This window comes from Myxocyprinus asiaticus, chromosome 50 (genome assembly GCF_019703515.2).
Source record: "Myxocyprinus asiaticus isolate MX2 ecotype Aquarium Trade chromosome 50, UBuf_Myxa_2, whole genome shotgun sequence".
Classification (NCBI taxonomy): Eukaryota; Metazoa; Chordata; class Actinopteri; order Cypriniformes; family Catostomidae; genus Myxocyprinus; species Myxocyprinus asiaticus.
In genome coordinates this window covers 12,206,028-12,218,756 of record NC_059393.1, presented here as the reverse complement: position 1 = coordinate 12,218,756, position 12,729 = coordinate 12,206,028, and positions in this window count along the sequence as shown.

Here is a 12,729-nt window from a genome sequence, read left to right as displayed (position 1 = left end):
TGATTCACATCGCGTACATTCATGTTACATTCATTTATTGCATCACTTTAATTAATCTCTATGATTGAGCATCAATACATCTGAAACTCCGTCTTACTAAAGCCATCGTTATTTCTATAATTCAATTTTGTAATATTTAATACATTTCTGTGCCTCGACAAGGTTACAAACAACTTCCATGTTTGTTAATATTTCCAAATTTTTTTCATGTTGAGAAGACAAACTCTGCTGGATAAATTTGCCAAAGTGATCAGCACCTTTGGACTGGACAGCTCCCGTAACGAAGCACTTAAGTTCATCTTTATAACGAGCGATCTACGTGCTGGTTTGGGAAACAGGCGTTACTCCATTGTAAAATAATGAGCGACGTTAGATAAAATGATCGTAAAAGATTAAGTGGCAACGCTATCGGGAAATCCAGCCTTAATGTGTAAGGAGTTCTAAGGTGTTTATCTCGATATGTCATCTCATTTAGTGTTTTGTTAGGAAACCTAAAATGAATAAATCAAAATAACTAGTGTTATTCAAGTCAAAAATATTTAATATAATGGAGTAAACCTGACTACATTAGATTACACCAATGAAAGTATTTTTTTTCTAGGGTCAAATCATGTAGAAATTGCACTTTTAAGATTAGGCTAACAACTGCAGTTTAAATTTTTACATTGTGTGATAACAACTGCACAGTTTTGCTACAATTACATATGCTGGAATAGTAATCAAAATACATTCAATCGCTGAAAGACTCAATGTTTAAGATAATCATCGGGCTGCCAACTCCAAAATCGAACTGTTGTTAAAAATCAAAAGGTAAAACTACACAAGGTATACTACATTTAAACCCATGTGCTCCAGAGTCTGTGTGCCAGTATAGGCTATTTTGCAGATGTAGTACAGTGATTTTTAGACGGAACTGCTCACTTTATTTTGGGGAAATGCATGTAAACTGTGAGAAGTGAGTGAATTGTCCAACTCAAGCACAGCAAGAGTCTGGTCTTTCTCACACCGAACCATGAAAATTTGACAACGCTACAGTTTACTGGTACATGGTTTCTACATGACTGCATGTAAAAAAGGAGTGTTTGATGGTTTTGAATAAGCTATCTTGAGAGTAATTTATTTAGTAGGTTTACTATCCTACCTCTGTGTTCTCATTAAAGTTTGGCTAGCAGGCAGCCTTTCATGCAAGTCAGAGGGGAAGAGGCTTAGGCCTAAATACACAATTAGGTCTACAGGATTATAAGAAAATGCCTTGTCAAACGCCACATAACACGAGCCTATCATGAATATTAACAGCAAGGGTTTGTTACAGACATGCTGTATAAATGAAACAATGCTTTTGAAAAAAAAAAAAAAAATGTACCAAAAGATTTCTCCAAAAATTCTACAAAATTGCTCAATCTCAGCTCTCAAATCTCAGATACTGCGGACCAAGTCTTCACACACTTCAACATTCTTATAATATTTGGCTTTATGACTATTACAAATCCTAAATCTTCAGATTTTAGCTTAGCTTCTAGCAGTTCATGAAACAGCGATACAACAACATGAGTGTGAGCAAATGATGAAATCCCAAATCATGCAGTGAGATTCAGACAGAGTCAGGAACCATGTCTATTTATGGACCATATGATGGCTGAACCACAAAACAACTATTTACAACTGTACATGGACAAAGATTTCTCCAGAGCCATCGTAGTGCACTTTTTTAAGAGGAAACAAAGCCACAGAGCAGATGCTCCTCGCCAGTGTTTCATGCTGATTCGAAGAGGGGACGTTCAATCTAGCGTGCCTGATGAGAATTTAGCTTCTGTTAAAATAGCTCTCCCTCAATCTCTCTTAAACACAGACATGCTCTCTCAGTCTCCCTCCCTCCCTCCTCACCCCGTTTCTCTTGATGCTGAGCCCTGCTCTGCTGATGCAAGAATCACAACTCCCTGTGTTGACAGATGGAGGATGGCTCCATATAGCATATAGCCAGTCCCTACAGTCCTACTGCTGCCTAACCACCATTTGTTTAGATGCTTTTTCCCTTTTCTTATTTTTTTAAGCTGTATCCTTCCTGCACCATTATCCTGAATGTACTTTTTTAAATAATGTATTGTTATTCTTTGTCATTTGTTAAGGGTGTTCCGAAGAGTAATGCTGTGAAAAATCATTATCAATATCATCACCTTCATTACGCTTGCACTGTATTCATATTTCTCAAACATTCTGTAGCTGAAGTAATACAAATTTGCAATTAATTCACTTAATGTTTATTAACGTACAGACTTCATTATTATCATTTCTTTAAATATCTTGGATAGGTTTGATATCGATCTTTTGTTTTTGCATACTTAAAGGAATATTCTGGGTTCAATACAAGTTAAGCTCAATTGACAGCATTTGTTGATTCCACAAAATTTATTTAGACTTGTCCCTCCTTTTCTTTAAAAAAAAAATAAAAATCAAGGTGACAGTGAGGCACTTACAATGGAAGTGAATGGGGCCAATCCTTAAACATTAAAATACTCACTGATTCAGAAGTATAGCCACAAGATGTAAACAATAAGCATGTTTACATGATTTTAATGTGATAAAATCGCTTACTAACCTCATCTCTGTAACTTCATAATGCCGTAAAAACGATGATTTAAACCAGTTTATGGCTCAAATAATACACAGGTTTTAACAGAAGAATTAATGCAAGTGCTTTTATAAAATTAAGCTTCACATTTCTTCCTTTAAACCCCAAAGTGCCTCATTGTTACCTCAATTGTTTTTATAGAAAAGGAGGGACGAGTCTAAACTAATTTTTGTGGTAATCAACATCATGCCACAAATGCTGTGAACGAAGCTTAACTTGTATTAAACCCAGAATATTCCTTTAAGTTATTTAAATAGTACATTGACTTGTAGCCAGCAATGATGAGGTCATTGTATCATACTGAATAATGAATGGTCTTCTTTCTTAAACCTATTCCTGTACCAGGTTGTGATTGGTCTCTTCTATCTTGCATTTATTTTAGAATATAGACAACTTTAAACTGCAAAGATGATGTACCAAAGCCAAAAACCTAAGTTTAACCACTTATTCCTAACAATACTTGTTTACAATCTTGTAAGCACTGGTATTTCCTTCAGGATGCAAATGCGAATGTATTTTCATGGTAGATAGAGGAAGTCTACGACATGCATAATATTAAGGTAAATTAATGCTACCTTCAAGTTCACCTGGGAAGCTCCTACGTCCATACTGGGCATTACAATATGTCAGGCATTCAAGTCAAAAACAAAATATAGGAGCAAAGCTAAAACAAATACCCAATGAACAAAACACTCTTTTATCTGTTTTCCAGTGAATAAGCACAAGTGAATACATCTGCATTCCTTTTACACAAACTACAGTATATGATTTACTGTACTAATGCATGGTATCTAGCAAAGGGTGAGTCATTAGCTATACATTATTGGCTATAATATCTCTCCCATAGAATAAATAAATATTGAAATAATTCACTGAAACTTAAATGATTTCACAAAATCATTACTTTCCATATTTTTTTATGTCGATACACCCCTTCCATTGTCACAACTTGGCAACCAGAATTATGAGTTTTCCCCACTAGTTAATCTGACTTCGCTTGGTCATTTATGAGTTCGGACCTCATAATTGCAATAATTCTGACTCCACTTGAAGGCCACATAATTCCTAAGTAGCAATAAAATATTCAAATGAGCACTACAAAAGTTATATTTTCTATATCAGATACAGCTTGAGCCCTAAAAACATATGCCAACAGTTCTGTTGATAAAGAGGTACTGTAAAAGAGTTTTCCTTACACGTAGTCACAAAGTGTTTTCTGTGATTTAGCATTGTCACCCAGCAGTTTGGTATTTATTTGGGTTTAAATATTATATCAGTCCTTCAGGACAACTGGCATTGCATGGTAGCAATGGATGGTGTCTACAACATGCTGAGTTCACATTGGCTGATTTTGAGACAACTCCTCACCCTTTCACAATAGCCAAAGTTAAGGTTTTCCATTGAACAAGCTGACCACCTGATCCAGCCTGAATGGTGCCACATATGGCATGGTATGGCCAGACGGTTTGGCTGGAACACTGGGAGAGGTCTTGGGGAGATGCCCTACTGTTTTGTGCAGTTATTTACAGCCCTGTCCAAAGGAATCTGGCCCTGTGACTATCAGTCAGATGTTGTGAGCTTTTTCAGGAGCACTGGTACAACCACAGGGAAGCTGGTTGTCCATCTGACCACTTTGGTAAGGCTTCAGCCCCAAGGCTGAATGACATTGTCTCTGTTGCATGACCAGACGGGCTGCTCGGCTGCAGCTTGATTCAGCACACACCACAAACACTGCCAACAACGGCGTAATCGACCACACACCCACACGCGCACTCAGAGGGACAGCCCAGATGCTGAAACTGATTTTCCAGCCATCACTCGGCTGACATCCGTTCCTCGCAGCCAATGCGTGTCATCCTCTGCCTTGCCTGGATACTTGAATGGTAAGGAGCATCAGCGGTCTGTGGCACTAGTGCTGCAATGGTTCACCTCCAGTCCCCGGGAGCTGGAAAGGACAGTCTGCCTGGACCACTGATACATTTGGATGCTGGTCCAGGCAGACTGTCCTTCTGCTTCTAGAGAAGTGGCAGCGCATGGACTCTGTTGTAGCATATGCTCTAGCTGAAGGTCAGGTGACAGACTCCAAAGCTCCGCAGATGCAGGAATTGAAGCCCCATGGCAGCTTGGGTGGGATTCAAATCAGAGAGAGTTATCAGTTAAAGAGCATGGTGTGCTTGAAGCCAGAACACAGGTGTCACATGCTGTGTCTGACCTGAATGACCTGCTCATGAAACAATGCTAAACTCGATTAGAGGAAATTATATTCAAAGCAGTATGGCTATACAGACTAAAACATTAAAATAATAAACTACTCTAGGCAGCGATTAACTATTTTACCCTGGTTAAGGGTTGTTCTTAGGCTTAGAGTATTTACAGCGGCATTTCAGACCGAACAAGTTCTTGCGCATGATGCTGAAAAAACAGCAAGACGTGGTGCAACATCGAAGACGTCCATCTAGGGCATGTATAAACTATTGAAAAAGACCATAGTGTGAATGGTCCCTTAGGCTTTGGGTTTTGCCTAAAACTCCCTTAAGGCTATGGTAAACTGCATTTTTCTGTGTGCCGTTCCATCTCGTGCACGTTTGAGCACTCAGCCTTTCATAATGTAGACTCTTTTGACCGCACGCCCATATGGACACATTCGATGCATGCACACTCTGACCGTTTTGTTATATTCTTTTAGAATAGTCAAAAGCAGGTGCATGTGCCGACAATGCACAAAGATGCAAAATGTCCACTGAAACGTGGACAGTGTGCGTGTAACTGTGTTGATAACAAAATCTGTGGCATGCGCACTGTGCGTGAGATGTACCGGCATGCGGAAAACCAATATATACTTTAGCTTTAGGGTGTTTCTAGGGGCAGTTGAGACTGAATTTGCTCTTGCGCTAAAAAAGCTAGATAAGTGTTTTTAAAACTTGATGTTCTTTTTAATCTGATGTGGCATCTACATTTAGTTGTGCTCCTGTGCAAGATGCTGAAAAAAAGCATAATGAGGTGCAATGGTTAAAGACATCAATCTAGTGCATATTTATGTAGAATAATTGAAAAACAATGCAGATTGATGCAAAAACACGTGTCAATGAGCTCTTAGGCTTTGCATTGTACCCTAAACATCCTTACCCACTGCAGAATCACTGTAAAGCACCACCTTGGCTACAGCAATATGTTAAAAGACAACAATGTTAAAAAAAAATTCAATTTGTTATTAATAATTGGAATAAACAAACTGTAGGCTGCATATAGTTGCCAAGCAACACATCAATTCGGTGGGTTAATATATAGAAAAGGGTAGGTTTATAGACATTTCATAACGGTTTAAACACGACTCAACCAATAAAAATCTAGGGTCTTAACTTTGTTTGTCCACCTTTTTCCTAAACGCAGAAGTGTCCCCCTAGTCATACCAGAAACCTGTTTTTGTTTTTCGGTCTCCAGTGTTCTCACTTGCAACGCTGTATGTTCTTAGCGGATAATGTAATATTTTGTGTATTCAATAAATAAATAATAATAATAATTTAAAAAAAAAGCATAGAAGTTCTCCACAGTGCCAGTACTTTATAGAGTCACAATGACTGTCTACTGACAGTGCCTCAACTGTCAAAATTTAATAAGAAGGTAAATGACATGAAGCGATGTCCCTGGGTTAGTTACATTGATGCCATTAACTTCTAAATGTTATGACAGCCAATAACTGCACAAGTTGAGCCCGAATTCATTTTTACTCCAACTACCACTTAAAACGGTTGTTGTTCTCCATCTGGATCGCTCATTTTTTTCCATCACATCTTATGGAGGCCAAGACCAGAACTCAGTCCAGCGGCAATCAGAATAATCATGGTGGCTGCCAGTGGTTGGTCTGAAACTGTGGATAAACACAATTAACTGACAGAGGAATTAAAAAAAAGATCTCACCAGATGTTCGGTTGAACAGTTTGATACAGAAGGAACTCACGATTTCTCATGGAGACGCTACTCAAGCATAACCAGTTTCCTCCATTTGTGATGTAGTCCCTTGAGGTTTCAGATTCTTCCTTGCCTCTCCACCAAACCCTCACATACACGTTTGCTTGTTCAGTTGTTATGATTTTCACAACTGATCCCAGTGCATGACAGGACTAGTGAGCACATGGTTTGTGAGTGGTTTGTTAAAGCGAGTCTTCCTGAAATCTGTATGCTGTGAGGGACTGAGCATTATGTTGCGTCTCAGTCACCAAATACTGGGAAACTGAGAAAGGAGGGACAGAAAGGGGAAAAGAGAGAGGAAAAACAAGACTATGCAATCTATTAAGTCATATGATGCCAAGGAATAAGGCAGACATGAAAGTTGGCCTATTTCATGGTCAGGCAGTGGCACTGGGAAGGGTCTTGAATGGCAATGCATCTACTTTGATGCGACAGACAAGTCCCTAGGCAAAACAAGCAGACCCGTGGCAGGCAGGCTCAGGTACTTGATGAGTGTGACACCTTCGCCATTCCGCTGGAAATGTTGTCGCCGTACGCTCCGCTGCCTCATTTTAGGTTTTACCCAAATAAATTTTCCTCTCATCCGGACTGACTATGGCACAAGCCCCTCGCCTGCCTGTCCTCCCTGGAACTGCTGAGATCATGAATCTCCTTGTCGACATTCACAGGGCCTTGCTCCTGATAAATGTGCACCCGCCTTGGGACCCTCTTACCGCCTGATATCGTTGTTGGCGCCAGTCAACAAAGCTGGGACAGGGCTCTGCCACATACACATTCCTGCATTCAGAGACCGTTTCCTTGATCTTGCCCTGCGATGCAGTGTGACAGGTTGGACGGCTGGTGCCTGGGGCAAAATTATACTTGGCTTTGCATATCTACTGTCAAACTATCATATAGATACACAAAAAATACAGCACAATTATAAGAAATTTTATTTCCACTAATCAATATACGATTTTGTGCTCATGATGTTTGAGCTGAAATTTTAATTTCAGTGAATGAGAGAGAGGTCAGTATTGATCTCAGTTATAGCCACAGGGAGATATAAATCAACTACAGTGAGGCATGGCACATATAAAAGCCAGGAGGTACCACACAGAGTCTATGAACTGAAGCGAATATGGTATTACATACAGTATCATATGATATCATAGACTTCATTGTAACAGCTTCACAAACAAAACAAAAATTGTATACAGTTTCAAAACTTGGCTTGGGCTAATGGATTCTTGAAACACTTTCATTCTGTAATGTTACAAAAAAATTTAAAGACATGTTGAATAAACATAAGAGACAAACTGTGCATCACATTGTGCACAACACTTTTTGGCGAAGACATTTTGGTTTGTTTTTCTAAAATGGGCAGTTTTGGTATGTAGATGTTGTTTGGTGAATACAGCATTTCAATTGAGCTAAAATTAATGATATAGTTAGAGCTATGATGCAAAACACCTGTTTACCTTGCTACAGTATGTTCCTGTATATCACTGCACTCTTAACTGAAAAGTAAAATAAAAGAATGTTTAAATGAACAATTGTGCCCATGATTCATTTATTAGTAGAAACAATTTTATAAAAGCAGATTCTGTGCTTTTCACAATATAGTACGGCAGCTTGAAACATATTCCTTAATTAATAGAGGGCAACAGTGCTCTCCCACTGTTTCAGCCATCTTGGTTCCAGAAGTATTTTTCCCATTTATTTCTTAAAGGAATATTCCAGGTTCAATACAAGTTAAGCTTAGTCGACAGCATTTGTTGATTAGCACAAACATTTATTTAGGCTCATCCCTCCTTTAGTTTTTGAGCTGTAAATTTATTTAAATTGTCATTTTAGGATTTGTTGACATTACATCGCCATGGCAACCAAGTTGTAAAATTGGCTATAACTTTACACAGAAAAGGTTAGTAAGTGATTTTATCATACTAAAATCATGTTTACATCCATATTGTTTATGTCTTCTATTTTTTTTGAAACAGTGATTATTTTAACGTTCAAAAATTGGCCCCCATTCACTTCCATTCTAAGTGCCTCATTGTATCCTCGATATTTGCTTTTTTTTTTTTTTTTTTTAAAGAAAAGGAGGTGCAAGTCAAAATGCATTTTTGTGGTAATCAATACTGTGCCACAAATGCTGTCGATTTAGCTTAACTTGTATTGAACCCAGAATATTCCTTTAAGGATTGCATGCCATGAACCAAACAGACCAGCTCAGAGGTAAAATCACGACATTACAAACTTTGATTTGAAGCAAATAAGTATTGGAAAATCGAATAAAAAGACAAAAGGTACAAGAGGTCTTTCATGAGGGCATGAACTACATAAAAATATAAATCTATTGATTTAATGTTTTTGGTTATAATTATAGAAAAAATATATTTAAATTTTATTGTAAAATATTTTTATATTTCCAAATATATGAGTAGTTTGAAGGTGTTGGAAAACTGAATCGATTACATCATTCAAAGTGTGTCATGCGAGTGGGTGGCAGAGCTTGTCTGGTGCAATTTGTTGAACGTGATTCTCTGATTAGTTCAGCGTTTCTCTTCAGGATCATAGATAGTGTAGTTCTTCACCAGGAATTCCGCTATTAAACACAAATAGTGAAACTAAACTAAGACTGATGGCTTTAACACAAGATTAACCTACCATCAATTAACAATCTCTGAGCCTGTGGTAGGTCTATCTTTAAAAGTTTAAGGTTTAAGAGTTGTCATTAAAAATGGATTCGCTGAAAACTATGGGATTTTTACTTCTGGAACCCGACTGTTACGCTCCACATAATGGTAGCTCAAATCACTACTTCTTCCCAAAAACTCTTCACACATATGCAATTGCATGTTTCTTATGTTATATAAACATTATTTCTTTATAATGATCTGAAACCTTCGTTTGTAGTGCCAAAAAACATTTATGAGTGAACCTTCTCAATGGTGTTTTCTTGGTCTAACATTTACAAGGGGGGAAGCTCGTAGTCAGAACTGACAGCTGTTAAAATTAAAATCGCCTGTAACGATATGAATATTCAATGCCGCAAAAATTCCCGCTTGTGGAATCCCTCTGACAGAGGAGTCTACAACTCCTGTAAGTCAAATCACAGAGGAAAGATGTGATTCCAACCATTTGCTGGAGTGTGGGTTGCACATCTGGTGTAGTGGATTTCATCATTTAAAGCAGAGTATAAGGAGGATGCACATTAAAAGAAGTCCAAATTCAGAATAGGAGCACACAAAATAAGTTGTTCAGTAGATCTTCACATTTACTGCTATACATAAAACAATGAGTTGAAGGTTTTCTTCTTAGCTGGGTCCTCCACATTAATTTGCCCGTATGGACACTGGTGGAGAAAACAAGAGTTTAGAGTTATAAAAATGAAAATCATGTATTTCTGAAAAACCGTATTGTATATATTGCATATACAACATGTGTATATCGTATATATTATGTCTCCTTTATCAGCATCATGTTGTAAAAAATCAACCCTATCATCCAGTACATGCAATATGATGTATGTTTAAAGAAATAGTTCACCCAAAAAATGGAAATTCTGTTATTAATACTAAATGTAATACTGTAATAGTACATACTACTAAATGTAATACTAGACTTGTGCTGTCTTTATAATAATTTAATTTGAATTGAGAGTGAACTACGACTTTAACTATGGTCTGTTCATCATACCAGGGCTCCAGACTGTGGCTAAAATGGTCGCAAATGCGACCAAAAATAATTGATTGTTACAATAATTTAAAATCTAGTCACCACTGGTGACAGTCGGGTTGTGTGCGTTCATATGCGGTTTCGACAGATATCATCTTGAGTTATTGAATGCATCTTTACAGCGTGCACAACCAGTGTGTCCCGTGCCGCTTTTCACCCGTTCTATGAAGAGTTCGCGGCACCGCACACAACAACAAACCCAATGCGAGAGAGTCGTGAACAAATGACTCTTCTGAACCAGGTCTTTTTCATGAATCACCCAAAAACAACTGAGGGTTTGAGCTCAGGTTAGCAGTTTGAATCAGATTCACTTTCTCAGCGAATCAGCTGTCAGTGAGCTCACAACTGGGAGCACAGACATTTCAGAATAAGAGACCCATGTGTATTTCGGGCTTTTTTACAATTAAAAGTCTTGCATTGTGTACCACTTTTTTCTTCTGGTAATTATTGATTGGGATTGGAATAGTACAATAAACTGCATCTGGGATTTCATTCAGTTTGCACTCTTGTTGTCTCTGTGTCCATCCGGTAACAGTAAAGAAAGACCAAGGCAATATTTTAAAACAAGAAAAAAAAAATATAATAATAATAATAATAATAATAATATATATATATATTACTGTTGTGCGTGACAATCCAAGAAGATCAGCAGTTACAGAAATACTCAAACCAGCCCATCTGGCACCAACAATAATGCCATGCTCCAAATCATTGAGATCACATTTTTTCCCCATTCTGATGGTTGATGTGAACATTAACTGATGCTCCTGACCCATATCTACATGATTTTATGCACTGCTGCCACACAATTGGCTGATTAGTTGGTGCCAGATGGGCTGGTTTGAGTATTTCTGTAACTGTTGATCTTCTGGGATTTTCACACACAACAGTCTCTAGAATTTACTCAGAATAGTGCCAAAAACAAAAAACATCCAGTAAGCGGCAGTTCTGTGGATGGAAACGCCTTGTTGATGAGAGAGGTCAACAGAGAATGGCCAGACTGGTTTGAACTGACAAAGTCTACAGTAACTCAGGTAACCACTCTGTACAACTGTGGTGAGAAGATTATCATCTCGGAATGCTATTATGATGCGGGTTGGTGCTGTTTTGGCGGCAGGAAGGGGACCTACACAATATTAATGTTGTGTAGGTTTTAATGTTGTAGCTGATCGGTGTAATATATATATATATATATAAATCAAGCTTTTGACACTTAGGACAATTGAAGGACTTGTACACAACTATTACACAAGGTGCAAACATTAATTGATGCTCAAGAATACTACTATATGCATACTATACTTTATGTAAATATCTGTAATGTAGATTCTGAAGAGCAGTACTAAATAAAAAGATTTTATCTTTTATATTTGTATAAATTACGAGAGGGGTGTGAACATTTATGAGACAAAGGGGAATGCAAAGGTATCTTCTCAGCTATATATACTGTTTATTAAACCTTTGATTAATGGGTTATCAGCTGTCTTTTCTTCGGAGTTCTATCTAAATTGAGCAAATCTGTGATTTGATTACTAAAAACATCCATTTGGAACCTTAATGTTTCAGTTTAGCAGCCAATGGCTCCCAAGTCATTTTTTTCAGTCTGGAGCCCTGCATACAGAGTGAGCGTAAGTCTTCAAAAGACATATGACACACAAGTCACATGGACTAGTTTCATGACACATTTGGGTGCTTTATTAAGCATTCACGTAAGTCTCTTTGAGCAGTCATTGTATTGAATTCAACAACTGAGACATTAAATTATTTCCTTTTATGTTCTGTAGAAGAAAGTCATATGCAAGTTTGGAACGGCATTTTTTAAGATAGATACATGCTATGAATTACCTTTAAAGTGACGAAAAAGAAATACAACAACCCTCTAGGAAAGATAAAACACAGAAAAACACAAAGCTTACATGTCTACAGGCACTCCCACAGCATCTTCCTCTTTTCCTATGGGCAAACTCAGTAAACACCTTGTAGCCTGTTGTGGGGTCAATGTATGTTCTTTCCTGATTCTGTGGAAAGGATAATTGCAGATCCTCTATTTGATATCTTTCAATATGGTAAAACTGACCATAAATAGTATATTTAATTATAAGGTAAGGTTTGGGAAAATAAACAATGAAAGAATATTTTATATTAAACTTCACAACGTCAATTGGTATTAAAAGTTTACATTTACTTTACCCATTGAAAAAGTAATAAATGTTTTACACATTAATGAAAATACACTTGCAAACACAATAGGAGCGCCTTTCAGAAATTTGAAAGCGTCATTTCGGAGTCTTCATCTCTGACATCCTCCAATGCCAAAAGGGCCTGAGGCACTTTTGTGGCATGCCATTTCAGATGCCATCCTTTGACTCCATAGTGAAGCTGACACTGTTTGTGCATCCAGTGCTCCGTGC